This window comes from Chiloscyllium punctatum, chromosome 6 (assembly GCF_047496795.1).
Source record: "Chiloscyllium punctatum isolate Juve2018m chromosome 6, sChiPun1.3, whole genome shotgun sequence".
Taxonomy (NCBI): domain Eukaryota; kingdom Metazoa; phylum Chordata; class Chondrichthyes; order Orectolobiformes; family Hemiscylliidae; genus Chiloscyllium; species Chiloscyllium punctatum.
The window spans coordinates 141,240,157-141,250,892 of NC_092744.1; the positions used below are offsets into that span (position 1 = coordinate 141,240,157).

At 44.9% G+C, this 10,736-nt stretch overlaps 1 long non-coding RNA gene across 3 annotated transcripts in view; it reads left to right on the forward strand.

Annotated features, from left to right (window-relative positions):
- LOC140478564 (uncharacterized) overlaps positions 1-10,495 on the forward strand; it is a 32,571-nt gene extending 22,076 nt beyond the window's left edge. For all 3 annotated transcript variants that reach the window (XR_011960823.1, XR_011960824.1, XR_011960825.1), the window contains 2 exons: positions 5,616-5,733; positions 9,718-10,495. This is a non-coding gene — a long non-coding RNA (uncharacterized lncRNA). The remainder of the gene's footprint in view (positions 1-5,615; positions 5,734-9,717) is intronic.
- The last annotated feature ends 241 nt before the right edge of the window (positions 10,496-10,736 follow it).

Here is a 10,736-nt window from a genome sequence, read left to right on the forward strand (position 1 = left end):
CAGGGAGAGCCTTTTTCCAAGAATGGTGACGGTGAGCACGAGGAGGGATAGCTTTAAATTGAGGGGTGATAGATATAGGACAGATGTCAGAGGTAATTTCTTTACTCAGAGAGTAGTCCGTGTATGGAATGCTTTGCCTGCAACGGTAGTAGATTCACCAACTTTAAGTACATTTAAGTCGTTATTGGACAAGCAAATGGACGTACATGGAATAGTGTTGGTTAAATGGGCTTCAGATTGGTATGACAGGTCGGCGCGACATTGAGGGCCGAAGAGCCTGTACTGTGTTTTAATGTTCTATGTTCTATGAGCAATATGCTGTAAGGATCGTTTCTGGGTCCACTGCTTTTCTTCATTTATGTAAATGTTTTCTATGTGAATATAGGAGGTATGGTCAGTGACTTTACATAGATACCAAAATTGGAGGTGCAGTGGACAGGGAAGAAGGTTACCTCAGATTACAATAGGACTTCAAACAAATGGGCTAAGGAGTGGCAGATGGAGTTTAATTCAGAAAAATGTGAGGTGCTCCATTTTGGAAAATTAAATCAGGGCAGGACTAATACACTTAATGGAAAGGTCCTGAGGAGCGTTGCTGAACAAAGATCTTGGAGTGCAGGTTCATAGGTCCTTGAAAGTGGAGTCATAGATAGGCAGGGTAGTGAAGAAGGCGTTTAGTATCCTTGCCTTGACTGGTTAGTGGATTGAGTACACGAGTTGTGACGGCATTTTGTGGCTGTTCAGCACATTGATTCAGCCACTTCTGAAATTTTGCTTTCAGTCCTGGTTTCCCCGCTATCGGAATGATATTGTGAAACTTGAAAGGGTTCAGAAAAGATGTGCAAAGATGTTGCTAGGGTTGAGGGTTTCAGCTATATAGGGATGGGCTGAATAGGCTGGGGCTGTTTTCCCTGGAGCATCGGATGCTGACAGATGACCTCAGTGGTTGATACAATTGTGAGGGACATGGATAGGGTGAACAACCAGGATCTTATTCACAGGTTAGGTGTGTCCAAATCTATGGGGCACAGGCTTAAGGAGTGAGGGAAACAATTTATAAGGGATCTGAGGGGCATTGTTTTCAAGCTGAACGTGCTATGTGTATGGAATGAGCTGCCAGAGAAAGTGTGGTGGCTGGAACAATTGCAACATTTAAAAGGCATCTGATTGGGTAAGTGATTAGGAAAGGTTTAGAAGGTTATGGGCCAAGTGTTGTCAAATGGGACGAGATTAAGTTAGAATATCTGATCGGCATGGACAAGTTGGACCAAACGGTTGGTTTCTGTGCTGTACATCTCGATAACACTGAAACATTAAAATAAGATACGTTTCTCTATGTGGAGAGTTAGCAGAAGGTCGGATAATTCTCCTTGGAACTCAGAAAGTTAAGCAGTGATTTCAACTAGGAGCAGATTTCTTACAGGCAAATGGGAGGTGAGTTGGGACAGACTGGCACCATCTCCAGAGAGAGAGTGTACAGCCCCAATGGGCTGAACAGCCCCCAGTCCCTCTACTCTGTGATACTGCCCCTTTCACTGAATGTTGAAGCTCATGCCAGTGCAGAGCCATAGAGATATACAGCATGAAAACAGCCCTTTTGGTCAAACTAGTCCATGCTGACCAGATATCCTAACTTAATCTCGTCCCATTTGCCAACACTTGGCACACATCCCACTCCACCCTTCCAATACATACACCCATCCAGATGCCAAATGGTCTAGTTTTACCAACTTCCACCACTTCCCCTGACAGAAGATTCCATACACGCACCACCTGCTGTGAAAAAAGTTGACCCTCTGATCCCTTTTATATATTTCCCCTCGCACATTGAACCTATGCCCTCTAGTTCTGGACACCCCCACCCCAGGGCAAGGACCTTGTCTATTTATCCTATCCATGCCCCTCATGATTTGATAAACCTCTATAAGGTCACCCTTCAACCTCCAATACTCCTGGGAGGAGCGCACAACTCGTGTCACAATGGGGCCCGTGTGATTGATGGCAGCTTCAGACCAATAGGAGAGTTGATGTGATCCTCCAGACAATGGGAGTGAATGAGGGGTGGGTCCAGTGGGCCAACATGTGACCATAAACTGTGCAGGTGCACTGTCACTATGGTGCGGGTGTACTCCGTGAGTGTGAAGGGAATGAGAGAGACAGCAGAGATTGGGAGAGAAATTGAGTTTGTATGGACTGGGAGTGTTGATAAACACACGGTTTTAGGCGGCTAGACCTGAATTAGAAATTCCTGGTAAATTAGAACCAAAAGAGCTGCGGATGCTGTAAATCTCACAATAACCAAAAGGTACTGGAAAAGCTCAGCAGGTCTGGCAGCATCTGTGAAGAGAAATCAGAATTAACATTTTGGATTCGCTGAGCCTTCCTCAGAGCCGATGTGACTGAAAAGAAATGTCGTTTTTTATGCAGAAGGTAGGGGTTAAGGAGTACATGATAGGTGGGGATAGAGTCCTAAGAAAGAGATGGGAGCAGTTGGACAACGGAGTGGATAACGAACTGGCTGGGGGTGGGTAAATAAGCTGTTTATGAGGACTGTTAGTGGCTAACCATAGGTAGTGTGTAATGGCATGCTCTATGATAACAAGGACTGGTGTGTGGGTTAAGAGGCTAGGGCGCTAGGACATTGGAGAGTTCAGGGCCTAAAATTATTGAATTTGATAGAGGTGTGTAGGATGTCCAAGTAGAAAATGAGGTGTTGTTCTTCCAGCTTGTGTTAAAGTGTGGCGCTGGAAAAGCACAGCAGGTCAGGTAGCTGACCTTCAGCACTTGATCACCCTGAAGCTCTACTTTCCAGGGACTGTACACTTGTTCTGAGCCCTTCAGAGGGATTGAAGGGGATAGGGAGAGAACAGGAACAGGGTTGTGTTGTAATCTACAAAATAACGGTCACCCTCCCCCTCTCGGTGTCTCCCCTCTGTCTCCCATCCCCCATCATGCCTCCTCCCCACCGCAGGGAAAAGATCTTGTGTATTTTCCCTATCCATGCCCCTACTGATTTGATAAACCTCTATAAGTTCACCCATCAGCATCTGACGCTCCAGGGAAAACAGTGTATTCATCCGCTCCCTTTGGTTCAAATCCTCCAACACTAGCAACATGCTTGTAATACTTTGCTGACCCCTTTCAAGTTTCACAATATTGTTTTGATAGGAAAGAGATCAGAATTGCATGCAATATTCCAAGCATGACCTAACCAAGGCCCTGTACAGCCGCAATATGACTTCCCACCTCCTATACTCAGTGCCCTGACCAATAAAGGAAAATATACTAAACACCTTCTTAACTATCCTATCTACCTGTGATTCTGCATTTCAAGGAGCTATGAACCTGCACTCCAAAGTCTCTTTCTCAGCAGCACTCCCGAGGACCTTATCGTTAAGTGTATTCACCCTGCTAATATTTGCTTTTCCAAAATGCAGCACCGCACATTTATCTAAATTAAACTCCATCTGCCAGTCCTCAGCACATTCAACCATCTGATCAAGATCCCGTTATAATCTGAGGTAATCCTCTTCACTGTCCACTACACCTCCAATTTTGGTATCATCTTACGAACATTACTTCCTATATTCACATCCAAATCATTTATATAAATTATGAACATTTCTGGATCCAGCACCGATACATTGTGACATCCCACTGGTCACAGGTCTCCAATCTGAAAAGCAACCTTCCACCACCACCCTCTGTCTTCTCCCTTTGAACAAGTTTTGTATCCAAATGGCTAGTTGTCTCTGTATTCCATGAGATCTAACTTTGCTAACCAGTCTCCCATGGGGAACCTTGTTGAATGCCTTACTGAAGTCCATGTAGATCATTTCTACCACTTTGCCGTCATCAATCCTCTTTGTTGTTACTTCAAAAAAATTGAATCAAGTTCATGAGACGTGATTTCTCACACACAAAGCCGTTATTAATATCCCGGACTTAACTCTGTACATTGGGGTCTGCGTCACCCAGTTATGGGTGTTAATATTCTGGATAAATTTCACATACACCAGCTTTGTGTTGGTGACTGTGTACTGAGTCTTGTTAATAACACCAACACAGGTGAGTTCCTTTTGAAAGGCAGTCCCGATATCCCTACCCCCTCCCACCTGCTCTGTCTCCTCCATTCCCACCGTAGACAGTAAGTGGGAGGAGCTCATGGAGTTTCCATGTGAGTGAGATTGAGAAAATCTTCCCTTCTTTCCACTAGCCCACCAAGAAATGGTGGTAGTGTCCTTACCTCTGGACCAAGAGAATCGGGTTCAGAGTTTGGTAACAGCGGCTTTGAAGAGGCTGATTGGAAAACATGCCCAAGCCACCAGGCCATACTGTCTCCCAGCTGTCCCTGCCTGAGTCTCCAAACAGAACCATCCTGTCGTTTCTCTCCTGTCAGACTCTCCCATTGCTCAGTTTGTCCAGTATTCCCTCCTGCTGCTGCACTGCTCCTGTCCCTCACTGACCTGTCCATCCCCCAGTGTCCTCCACATTCATTCGTTGTTTACAATCCCATTGTCCCAGTCCTGCAGCCCCGCCCCCTCCACTCTATTGGGCACAGCTGCTGTCAATCACCCAGGCACCTGTGTGATCTCGAGCATGCTCTGTAGGAGGGGAGACCTGTGCACGGGCGCAGTGCTGGCCAATTGTTGGCGTATGTGCAGTATGGGTCAGTGCCAGCGAGGGAGGCTGTGGATGTGTGGGATTAATCTGTCATTGGCTGCTCCCTCCCTTCCTCCCTCTGAGAACAGGACCCAGGGTACTGGTCCCTGCCCTGGTATTGTGACAAGTGGTCGGCATATCAGCGGGGGAGCATTTTGCAGAAAGTTATCAGAACTCAGGTGAAGATTCAGGAATGTTATGGAAAGGAACAAAGGTAGGCCTGCAATTAAAGTTCTAATTTGGTTCATTTTAGTTCAACCAGATGTGATTTGTCCAGTGTGTGCAGGATGGTTCTTATCAGAGGGTTGGTGTGGAGGAAATAAATAAGAGGTTCCAGATTGGAAAAAAAATCAATGTTGGTCTGACTAGGAAACCTTGGGAGGTGGGGGGAGGATTCACCAACACCCAGGAGACTCCGAGTCAGATTCATTGATTTGATTAGATTTGATTTCCTGCAGTGTGGAAACATGCCCTTCGGCCCAGCCAGTCCACACCGACCCTTGGAAGTGTAGCCCACCCAGACCCATTTCCCTCTAACTAATGCACATAACACTATGGGCAATTTAGCCTAGCCGATTCACCTGACCGATGCATCTTTGGATTGTGGGAGAAAACCGGCGCACCCGGAGAAAACCCACGCAGACACAGAGAGAACATGCAAATTCCACACGGACGCTGTGGGGCAGCAGTGCCATCGTGCCACACCTTTGTTTTGGTCCTTAGTCTGCAGGCAGGAGCTAAGAAGCTGAATTCAACAAGAGGAGAGAGCATTAGAACTGGGTGTGGAGGAAAGGAGTGAGGAGATTGGTTTGGATTTCAGTTCACAGAAGGGAGAAATTGTGAGACTGAGAATTAAAGCTTTGGGGGAACAAAGAAACTACAATTTAATACTATAATTGTCTTATGAATTTCCATCCTGTGTTAATGGTGGTGACTTGTTTTCTCTGTTGTAGGGTACTGAAAGGGCAGATTTGTGAATGAGAAATTCAGATTGAACTTCATGTTCAGTTTTGACAGTTACTTAATCCGTGCCGATCTGAATATCATTGGCCTTTTCATGTGGAAAGAAAGGTGTGTATTCTGTCCGTGGGCGAATATTTCAAGTGTCAATGTGACTGGAAAAATTACTGAGACACAGCCAAGTCCATGTCAGCGTGGTGAATGTGGAGAGAGATTTCATTTGTTTTTAAAAGTCTGAAGATACATGTCACATTTCCCAGGAATAATTAAGTTACAGATTTGTTTTGTATGAGGACAAGTTTTTAATTCATCATGCAACCAGAAAGACAGAAGGATACCAGCACCATGGAAAATACAATGAAAACGGGATTGTTGTAAAGGGGTTAATTATCGATCATGGCTTGTAATCCGTTGGCGATATCACGTCTGTTCCAGCGCCGTGGGGAGACACTGGAAATGTGATGATTGCAGTGTAGGTTTCAGTTATTAAACTGGAAAAGGTGCAGAAGAAATGGGCTCAGGGGTCTGAGTTAGAGGGAGAGGTTGGACAAGCGAGGATTTTTTTTTGTTTAGAGCAGAGGAAACAGAGGGGAGATCTATTTCTGTCAGTGTATAATATCGTGACAGGCTTGGGTAAGGTGAATGCACTCAGTCTTTTTCCCAGGAAATCAAGGAGTAGAGGGCATCAGTTTAAGGTGAGAGGTGAAATTATGAAAGGGAACCTGAGGGGCAACCGTTTTACATAGAAGGTGGTATGTATATGGACTGAGCTGCCAGTGGAAGTGGTTGAGGTGGGTACATTAACAACATGTAAAAGGCATTTGGACAAATACATGGATAGCAAAGGGTCAGATGCAGATGGGCCAAGTGCAGGGAAATGGGTTCGCGTGGATGGACATATTGGCCGGCATGGGCCAGTTTGGGCCAAAGGGCCTGTCTCTGCTGTAGGACTCTGACTCCAAATATATTTACTATTTCTCCCGCCACCTCTGGTAGTACCCTGGGATGTATTCCATCAGGGCAAAGAGACTTGTCTACCTTTAGCTCCATTAGCTTACCCAGCTCTAACACTTTCGTGATAATGGTTGTTCCTTGGTCTTCACCTTCCTCAGTCTCCTTATCAATTACTTGCATGTTCTTCGTATCCTCCACTGTGAAGACTGACTGCTGTGTACTCATATTCCTGAACTCTGCTGGATAGGAATAACTGGGCACAGAACTCTGAGAGGTCTTCTTTGAGTGTTTATTGATGAGACATGGCAGTTACCTGGATAGTGTTCATGCAGAACACCTCCAGGCATCATCAGGTAACTCCCCGCCTGTCCAATGTGCCGCTCCCATTCTTCTCCCTTTGTGGTTTGTGTTTTGAATGGACGCTGTCTCTCAATATTATCTCCATGGCAATGGCAGTTAAAAAAGTCGAGTTCAGCTCAGCACTTTGTGGCTAAACCACATACCCCTCCCTCACGGCCCTGTGGCTCAGTCAGGTATCTGACAGGCACTTCAGTTTCCGTGGGGCTGTCTATCAGGATTCTGATTTGGAAGAACTGGTGTTGGAGTGGGGTGGGCAAAGTTAAAAACCACACATCACCAAGTTATAGTCCAACAGGTTTATTTGGAAGTACAAGCTTTTGGAGTGTGCTGTGATTTTTAACTTGATCAGGATTATCTCTATGGTAACAATTAAGTGCTTCAACAATTACAGAGGCCATATGTTCCCCAAATAATAGGTTCCCCTCTAACAGTGTAAACTGCTATTCCAGCCCTGGGGATAGTTACTCATCACTTTTCTCCCCAAATCCCATCCAGCTTTCTGTTGATCTTTAAAGTTTTTCAAATCTCCTAGTTTCTTCTTGGTCTTTGCCAATTTGAATGCTTTCTATTTCAGTTTGATAGACTCCCTTATTTCCTGAGCCACCCACGGCAGATTATTCCATTTCCTATAGTCCTTCCTTTTCACTGATATATACTTTTGCTGAGCAGTTTGAAAGATTCTTTGATATTCCTCCACTGTCTGTCAACTGTCCCACCCTAAAGTCTTTGCTTCCAGTCTACATTAGCCAACTCCTGCCTCATCCTATTGTAGTCTCCTTTGTTTAAACACAGGATCTTGGGATTGGATTTAATCTTCCCGCTTTCCAACTGTATTCTAAATTCAACCAGATTAATGACAAGTCTTTTATCAGATTACGAGGTGAGGCCATGTTACCTGGGTGTTTTGGTTTTCATTGTCAGAGACCTTGGCTTTGTAATAAAGTACAGGATAGATATTCAAAACAGAGTATTCTGGACGGTGTGAATGTACTACACAGTCTAAAACCATAAATCACTGTCTCCCCTCAGTTTACATGATCTGGAGATGCCAGTGTTGGACTGGGATGTACAAAGTTAAAAATCACACAACACCAGGTTATAGTCCCTCAGGTTTAATTGGAAGCACACTGGATTTCGGAGCGTTGCTCCTTCATCATGATCCAATTAAATCAGTTGGACTATAACCTGTCTAACTCACCTCAGTTTAAAATTGAAAAATCATTTTCTCCCACATGCTTCCTTACTTTCGAAGTTTGAAACGCTAATCCACCTGACTATCCTGCTTTGTCCAAAAATCTCCTTTGGTGAAGGTGGTGAGTTTTGGATTCAGCTTTTCAGTTAGTACCGCAAGAAGATAATCACTGGGCACAGGAGAGGGAATGCAGCTCCACCATTTAATACCATGCTGATTGAGCTCACCTCGGTCTCAACTGGATTTTCCTGCCTGCTCTCTCTTACCCTTCAATTCATTGCAAATTCAACATCTGTATTTCTTCAGTAAATTTGCTCATTGTCCTAGCATCTACCGCATTTTGAATAGGGAATTCCACAGATACACAGCACATTGAGACAGGTACATTCTTCTTCATGAGAATGGAATAGGATCCCTACTGTGCAGAAACAGGGTAATCGTCCATGGAGTCCACACCAACCCTATCATGAGCATCCCATTCAGACTCACCCATTCCCTGTATTTCCCATGGTTAATGGCTTAACCTGCACAAGCATGGACACTGGGAATTTCGCATAGCCAATCCACTTCACCTGCACATCTTTGGACTGTGGGATGAAACTGGAGCACCCAGAGGAAACCCGCAGTGACGCAGGGAGAACGTGTAAACTCCACACAGCCTAAGGCTGGAACCAAATCCAGGTCTCTGACGCTGTGAGTCAGCAATGCTAACCATTGAGTCACCTCTGCTTAAAATCTCCTGCTCCTATTATCCTCGCCACACCCCAGTTGGCTGAATCTATATTCCTTACATCAGAAAATCAGGTTGTGGAAGTAGATGTTTCAATAAAACCCAGTGACAATCCAAATGTTATGTGTGTCTGAATGGGGATCAGATACACAACACCCTCCAGTCTACACTTTTCGTTGACTATCCAGAGACAGGGCTCCAATGGCGTCATGGGGACTACAACTCCCACAATCCCTGAGGCAGGGACCACACGTGTGTGGGGAAACACGGCACTGTACATGTACAGAATGTGTGCGGGTTTTGGAGCATGTGCTTTGGGTAAATATGCTTTGCGGAAAGTTTTTCACACTGTGATTGGCTGGAGGAGGAACGTATTTACTCATAGTATTGATCTGTTGGGGGAGGGGGTCAAAGTATCACTACACCCATGTAGGAACACTCTCCATCCCCAATTCATTGTAATGGTCGGAATCAACTAATGGGGAACGAAGAAGGATCTGACCCATTCTCCCAGATTGAAGGGTCCTCTTCTGTCCAGGATCTGCCACCTCCCTTTCTGTTTCCTTTTGTTTCATTCTGCTGTTACATTATTGACTTGCAGCAACTGAAGGGAAAGGAAGTGAACTCAGAAAGGGTGCAGAGTCTAACCAGGGACGGAAAGTCGTGGCATGGATCTGTTTATCAGTTACTCCATGAGAATGTGGAGGGTGTACCTTAGGGGGTTGCAGAGTTAGAATGGTGGGAGAGAGTAAGTGGGCTGGAGCGTTACAGCTTTGAGGGAAGAAAGGGAAAAAGATATTCCAGAGAATGTAGAATTGTCTGCTCTGAATTTCTAACATGTACATATTCCTTTATACAGGGTGCTAGATGGTGAAGATTTGCAGACTGAAATCTCAAAGTCATGTGCAGATCATGATTAAGTTAACCAGCATTTGAAGAAGCAAAGACAGAGAATCACTCAGCCAAAATCCTGCAACACTCTCATCGCAGCATTTTCGATCTCTCTGCACCAAATGGACTGTGAATTGTACAAGACAGCAGCTCCCTACCATCTTCTCAAGGGTAACTAGAGATGGGGAATAAATGCTGGCTGAGCCAGTGATGCCCATATCCTGGAAACGGTTTCTATCTCTACTTGCTGAACCCCAGTTGATGTTACTGCAGGATGATGAGGGACGCTGAGTGCATCCTCCAGGAGGCAGCACCATCACATTACCCCTGCCTACACCCACACAGTAACACAGCAACATCACTGGAACAAAAGGCAGTGAAACCAAAGGAGGACTTAGATATAATTCTTCAAGGTAAAGTCATGAAAAGGGATTGGAACACAGCAGGAAGAGGAGACTGAGCTGGATGGTCAGCTGTTTCCCATTGAATGGTGGAGCAGGATTGAAAGGCTGAATGGTCTCCTCCTGCTGCTATCCCCCAGGTCTGTATATCGTCATGGAGCCCGGGTAGGAAGGAGTTCGCAGGGATTCTCCAGGAGATTGCACTTCCACAACAGTTTTCAGTGAGGGATGGTTTGATGGATTTTATTTAACATTTATCTTTAACAAAAGGTTTGTAAATTTTGGTTTTAAAATGTTGTAAAAGTTATTTTGCACAGCAAATAAAATTAAAGAAAATAACGTAAACTGTCTGAATATAACAGTTTTAAAACTTTCAACCCTTGTAAAACAAAATCCTGTCTATTCCTGGACACAATCACTTTCCAGCTACTCAAACTCCAGGGAAATATTCCCTCCCTGTCTGAACCTTTGGTTTGATTTAACTGCTTTTCAGTTCTCGTTCTGTTAGCTGTGAAGCGTTCTTTTTCCCCATTTCTCTGACCCAGAAATGTGAGCACAGCAATCTACCCACCATCAAAATCATCAG